This window comes from Neolamprologus multifasciatus, chromosome 1 (assembly GCF_963576455.1).
Source record: "Neolamprologus multifasciatus chromosome 1, fNeoMul1.2, whole genome shotgun sequence".
NCBI classification, from domain to species: domain Eukaryota; kingdom Metazoa; phylum Chordata; class Actinopteri; order Cichliformes; family Cichlidae; genus Neolamprologus; species Neolamprologus multifasciatus.
Genome location: NC_140439.1, coordinates 35,940,030 through 35,947,460, shown reverse-complemented (window position 1 = coordinate 35,947,460; position 7,431 = coordinate 35,940,030). Strand labels below are relative to the sequence as shown.

General features: G+C 39.5%; 1 long non-coding RNA gene across 1 annotated transcript; it reads right to left on the bottom strand.

Moving 5' to 3' along the window:
• Positions 1 to 2,054: 2,054 nt before the first annotated feature.
• On the bottom strand, positions 2,055 to 6,020 carry LOC146526185 (uncharacterized). The gene is made up of 2 exons (XR_014874335.1): positions 4,221 to 6,020; positions 2,055 to 4,063 (listed from the first exon to the last, which is right to left on the bottom strand). It is a non-coding gene; the product is annotated as an uncharacterized LOC146526185 (long non-coding RNA).
• Positions 6,021 to 7,431: the final 1,411 nt, after the last annotated feature.

Below are 7,431 nucleotides of genomic sequence, written 5' to 3'. Positions count from 1 at the left end.
CTTCCCGCAACAAGAGACTAGTCACAAACGTAGTTGTAAGAGGAAGGAGGTGATGTCACCAAAGTCTCTTCCTCCTCCACCTCTGCTCCACATTTCCACCACTTCTTCTGATATGTCTGTAGTTACGTAAAGGAAAAGAATAAAATGCTCCTGAAAGAAAAGAAGGAAGGAATTAAGCCCATGTTGAATGACCTATGTTGAGTGAGGAAAGAAGAAAGAAAATCATCTGATAACATGAAAACCAGATACACCAACCATAAAAGTGTTGATGGTGTGAACTTTGAGGTCACAAATTATTATGAAGTAGCATTTCCCATTCAGTTTCCTTGCTGAGGGAGCAAGCTTGTCATTAATGAGCTGCCACTTTGTATGTGTGTGCATATATATGTGTGTTGCTCCATCATTTAGTCCACTCCACAATTCTATGATGAATTAGTATGACCCTTGACCTCCATTATAATAGCTGATAGTGAGTTATGCCCATGGGTATCTGTGCCAGCTAAATCATTTAGCAGGAGGGACTGCATTACAGAAAAGACTTTTACTACATCGTGCTAAAAAATAAAATGAAATAAAACTGCTTTTTAATGGATTGACACGGCACAAGTTCTGGGATTTGAACAGAAGCTAAATACCAAAACCACAAGTGTGACAGAAAAATATATCACTATAGAAACATTTGATTCACTGCAGTCACACTTCTCACATTTGAAATGACTGATTTCTTTTTAAATTTGTTTTTAATGTTCAGAAGATTTGAACATGAGCTGAGACCTCTGAGATATTAAAACAAATAAATTATTCACTGTTGCGAACAGGCAGTGTTGGGAAGGTTACTTTTAAAATGTATTCCATTACAGAATACAGAATACATGCCCCAAAATGTATTCTGTAACGTATTCCGTTACGTTACTCAATGAGAGTAACGTATTCTGAATACTTTGGATTACTTAATATATTATCATGCTGTTTACAACTACATGAATGTACTATTGCTGTGATTTATTACTGTTACTGAAGGTCCGCGGCTCCGAACCGTAGTAAAGGGACCTCTGACTAATACGGTGGGTTCGTGTCGGCTCGTAGCTGAAAACTAGCTTTACTTTGTTGTCTGGGTCAAGTTTGCTAGCAGAGACAGAGAGAGGCGTTGAAAGGCTGCTCCAACAGAACTTATTGTTTTTGGAGGAAAACACGAACACGGTGTAATAGCTTACTTACAACTGGGCTCGTCAGGCACTCTTCTTGGCTGCAGTGGTTATTATTATATTTACATGCTTCCAGCTCCCGTTTTTGCTCGATGACAGCTCATACTTTTCCTTTTTCTCCCTCCCTCGCTCACAGACACATAACGTGTATGGCAGTCCATTCTCCCTGCAGCACGGACTACACTGCCCATGATGCTACATTCTTTAGACCTGTAGCATTCTGCCTATTAGCTTAGCACAACAACAACAAAAAGGCCTCTCTCACCCAGGAAACACGCAGAGAGAGAGAGAGTCACCCTGTAACCACGGCAACCATAACGCTGCCACCTGGAACAACCGAACAAAACCCAAACAGTCCAACAGTCCACAATATGAAACAGGGAAGTACCGCCGTGTAATCCATTTATTTCAACAAAGTAACTGTATTCTAAATACCACCTTTTTAAACGGTAACTGTAACGGAATACAGTTACTCATATTTTGTATTTTAAAAAAACGTAACGGCGGTACATGTATTCCGTTACTCCCCAACACTGCAAACAGGTGACAAAGACACAGACAGAAGGGCAGAAAATTAGGCTGATGTCAGGTAAAACTGTCACCTCATATATGTGTGGCTTGTGTCGACTCATAATGTTAAATGAGAAAAGTTGACAGCAGTTATTTAAATCAATACCGAATATCAAAGTGCCTCATTGCATTATGTATTCCAGCGTGTTGCCTCATTTGATTGTTTTTCCTCTACATAAAAAAAAAAACCTGATGCACAAAATAAATAAATAATGCCATATCACAACAACAGTCGCCTCAAGGCACTTTAAGGTAAAGACCTTACAATAATACAGAGAATAATAATAATAATAATAATAAATTTTATTTATGAGCGCCTTTCAAGTCACCCAAGGACACTTTACAATAGGATAAAACACTTAGTAAAACAATGGCAGAATAAGAACAATAAAATAAAAGCACAAGATAAAATTAACAAACAGTGGATTCACAGTGAATATGCAGATGTGAACAGATGAGTTTTGAGTTTGGATTTAAACTGGGGGAGAGAACCAATGTTTCTTATTTCTGGGGGCAGAGAGATCCACAGCCTGGGAGCAGAGCAGCTGAAAGCTCTGCTTCCCATGGTGGTGAGGCGGAAGGAAGGTACAGCAAGCTGGATAGAAGAAGAAGAACGAAGTGAACGGGCAGAACAGGCGTTGGTTAACAGGTCAGAAAGGTAAGAAGGTAAGGAGGAGCGAGATTATGAATGGCCTTGAAGGTGAGCAGAAGAAGTTTGAAAATTATCCGGAATTTCACAGGGAGCCAGTGAAGTTCCTGAAGAACAGGGGTGATGTGCTGGTACCCCTCCTAAGAATACAGATCCTTTAGGAGCAAGCACTTGGAAGGAAAATCTCCCTTTTAACAGGAAGAAACCTCTGGCAGAACCAGCTTCAGGCAGAGGCAGCAACCTCTCGTAACCAGTTGGGGGTGAGGGGAGGAAGACAGGACAAAATAGAGAGCTGGACTCATGGTGATACATTTGAGATACTCACAGTATTTAATACCATAAGTTATTAGAATACTATAGGTTTCCTATTCCGTGTAACCATGTTGAATTAAAATCATCTATCTCTGATCCTGCTAATAATCTGTTAACTTCCCCACCTCTCCTGGACTTCTTGGGAAATACGAGAGTGTACTAGCCCAAAGATTTTCATGTTCATAACTCAAAATGTCCAGATCCGGATGTCATTGCTGTAAGGGCTGCAAACAAAAAGATATCCATCACTGTTGTACTGGATTATCAAGAAGGTGAGGAAAATAAAGACCAAAACAGAAGACAGAGATAAAGATTATCACCAGAGCATATCGCCAAATAGGTAGTCATTACATTAATTGAACACTTTCCTCATTTTGCTGGAGGACTTCCACTTTAAAAACTGCTGGTCTGGAACCATGGTGGTTGGATAATTAGCCACTGCTTCCTCTTCCGCCCTCTCCACGGTCTCTCCTCTTTCCCTTCTCTTTCTAACTATGCTCAGTGTTGCCAACTTAGCGACTTTGTCGCTATATTTAGCGAGTTTTCAGACCCCCTTGGCGACTTTTTTTTTCTAAAAAGCGACTAGCAACAAATCTGGCGACTTTTTCTGGTATTATTGGAGACTTATTTATGACGACTTTTTGACATGAAAACACATATCGCTCTTACTCTCAACAAGCAGCGGGTGCTGCCTTGGGCACCTCACCCGTGCCAAAGCGCTCACAGGCGGAGGATAGTCCTCCCCCAGCTGCTATCAGGGCAGGAGACGTTCACACCTGTGCGTCCAAACGGCAAATGAATCGCGCATGAGCGAAGCCGCTGCTCCCACACTGACTGTAACACAGTCAATTCTTCTTTTACGATTACACTGTTTTGTGGATCACAAGGTTTAAAACTACTTATAAACAAACACTCTCACACACAAAGTAACTCCACCAGAGTGCCTATTTCGGGTCACTTTTGCCGGTCCCGGCCTGGATAAAGGAGCAGGGTTGGAATTGTGACATTAAAAAACAATAATTGCTAAAAGAAATTTAATTTGTAGTTCTAAATAAATTCTGAAATTATGCAAATTATGCAAATTAGGCGATGACGTCATTTGGCGACTTCTAGCGACTTTTAGGACAGCCAATAGCGATTTTCCTTACTGAGGAGTTGGCAACACTGACTATGCTGCCCTCACCACACGTGACCATGTGAAGCTAGACAGCTAGCGAACAAAATAGACGAGATCTTCCACACAAGGCTTGCTTTTCTTGCTTTTAATGAAGATCCTTTAAAGCCTTATCCTCTCTCAAGGCTTCTCCTTGCTATTTCTTATTTGTAACTGAAACATACAGGAAGTGAAAATAAATTGCTAGCTAATACACATCTTAATGACAAACTCAATGATTAGCCTAGCTTAACACGTGCGTTACATTAGCATCGCAGTTATCTCCAGGTAAACACATATAAAAGTTATTTCTGAACATATAAATACTCACAAAGACGAACGTTTCCCAAGGTACAAGCGTGTAGGGCACTCTTAGCATGTACATGAACTCGTTCACTCTTAATACTGCCGAAGCACTTTTCACGGCATTAACGGAGAAAATACGTCAAAGATAGGTTAATGATCAGGGCGCTCCCTCGCTCCCATTTCCGCACATAGAATACAAAGATCGCTTGTGATAACGATTTGTCTCACTCTGAGCAAATTTCGAACCCAGACATTTTAACTGTTTTTAGCATGAATTACTTAGAATATTTCTTAACTTTGAACTTATTTATCACTTTGCTTATGTTTCTTAATCAGACTATGCACTAACTACTCACTTTTGACCAAAAGGCATAACACTAACCATCTTTACTCCTCGAGGCGCTTCTTCCCTTTGTGCCCCTCTAATGCATCAGGGTTTTGTTCTTTGCCTTTGTGGCTGTCAGAGTGGGAAGTGTGGTCAGAGTATTGAGACCATCCTTCTTTATTAAATATCAATTTAAAAAAATCTATTTAAATATGCCAATAACAATGCCCATTAAAAACAAAGTAATCAGTAGTAAGCAACAGCCAACTGAAGCTCAGCGATTATTATAGCCAGTGATATTCCAAAGGTGATGAGAATTAAAGTGAAGCCAATCGATACTTAAATGGATGACCTGGTTTATACAGCTCCGATATACATACTGTAGCACTTTCTTTGGTATTTTTGTTGTGATGAGACTAAGACATCACTCTTTCAAAGAAACCAGCCAACACAGAGACAGAAAGATTTTTAATGGACTCTGCCACAACTAAATATAAATAAATAGAAATAAGGTATGTGAAAAAGACACTATATCATGTACACGCTATCCTAATGAATACATTTTTATGAAAATGTCACATTGCTCACTGATTGGTAAAATATCCCAGACATTTGCTCGTCTTTTATTTACCGCTACAGGAATAACTGCATCTAATAATTGAATATATCATCACTTTCCAGCTAATCTTCCTTATCTGAACTTTTGGGTCTCAAGGCCAGCCTTTCTTCCTGCAGTTCACTTACTGAATGATAAATGCAGACTAAATCGAGTTATTGGTCCTCCCAGAGGAAATAGCTGTTGAGTTAAACCATAAGGTCACTTGCAATGATGAAGGCTTTCACTCTTCACTTGACTCCTGGGATTTGATCAGTCCTCTTAAAAGTGCCTCAATATGGCTTAAAATAAAGCTCGACTTTTCATTGCGACATGCACAAACACATGGTACAGTATCAAACACACCCATGAGAAGAGCAGGCAGCAGTAGGAGTGTATGAAAGACGATACGCCTGTTTACTTGATGACCTTTGAAAGAACTGTGGTCAGTCTACCACCCATGGTTGCTACACGTAGGATGAATAGCTAGACGTAATTACCGAACTCATATGGAAATCCTCTGAAACACAAGAGAATTGCCACAGTTGAGCAGGGTAGGCAGACTCGATCTGATGCAACCCTGTAATTTACATAAATTGGGATGACAGACATGGAAGAATAAAAATGAACTGTGAAATGTGTTTATTGTCTGATTTGTGCATGAATGTGTGTGTGTGTGTGTGTGTGTGTGTGTGTGTGTGTGTGTGTGTGTGTGTGTGTGTGCGCGCGTTTGTGTATAAGAGATACAGTAGGAGGTAGTAATTACCGGCCTACACTAGAGATAGAGATCAAGATGGAGGGATGATTATGGGATCAAAGAAAGAGAGTGGGTAGTATGAACTAAGAGTGATGGACATTCACCCAAATACTGTCTAAAACTCACAAGCAGCTTAGCAACACTGGTACATTTATGTCAGCAATATTATTCAAAATTACTACAGCAACTATAATCTACAGCTGTCCAGCATTTCTTCTTCATTTTTCTTCTTTTTATGATAATTTTCTTAGTGTTTTTTGTAAAATAAATCACAGCACCTAACATGTGCAACTATGGCATCCTACATCCACCAATAGAGGGTCAATGTAATAATTACAAACATTTAATATAAATGAATATCTCAATAGCAAACTGTGCACAGAACCATATAAAAGCCATAAATGCTGTAGTGATTTAGCAAGAAGCTTCCTCTATTGAGAGTTGGGACCAGGAACATCTTCCTCCGCAATGCCCATTTTGTACCGAGAGGCTTTGTTGGTATTTGTGTTAGTATTCACAGAGTTGTAAATCTGGTAACAGGGCACATAAACTGGTAACAGAACAACTATTTCCTACTTCTCTTGAGAGACTACCTAATAGAGCAGTAGAGCCGGTGGTCTCCTTGGTAACACTGGCTCATTTCCTGGTTAGCATGCTTGGGTGATTTGAGCACACCAATGTTTCCTTTGGGATCCCTATAATGAACACTGTCTGGGCCACTGTCTAGATTGAAGTGATACTAAATGAGGAAATTGGAGTTAATAAATAAATAAACACGACATATTGAAATTAAACATTTATTAGTATTTATGTGCAACCTTGTACACAACCTAAAAAATTAAACCAATATAACAGTATCAAAAAAAGTTCCTCAAGTTTTCATCCATCCATCAATCCACCCATTTTTTGCTGCTTATCTGGACCTGGGCAGCAGTCCTTCAGCACATCTGGGATGAAGCTGGGTCCAAATGTAAGTCAGCCCCCATGGACTGAGGCAAAACCAGCAGTCATGCCAGTTTTCACTTCTACTACTTAGAGTCACTCTCCATTGTGTTTCTGCTATTTGTGGCTTTTGAAGTATGTTCTATTGAATTGATCTGAAAATGAATTGTTGCCTTGTTAATTGTACAAACTGTACAAGAACTGTGTAAACAAGTTTTTATTTGTATGTATAATCAATACCTGTCTGTGTGTTGCTAGCTTTCTAACTTTAGTTGATAACTTAGCACACCACTCAGCACAGCTTAGCACTTTTTCCTCACAGCAAGATGATGCTCAAACCAACAATATGTCTGTTATACCCCATTCCTACAAGACTGCTCAAAGAAGTTACCATTACTTAATACACCAATAAATATGATCAGTCAATCTTGATTAATGGGCTGGGTGCCACCGGCCTTTAAGATGGGAGTAATTAAATCATTACTTAAAAAGCCATCACTTGATCTAGCTGTCTTAAATAATTGTAGACCATCCCCCAACCTTCCTTTTATCTCACAAACTCTAGAAAGAGTAGTTGTAAAACAGCTAACTGATCATCTGCAGAGGAATGGTTTATT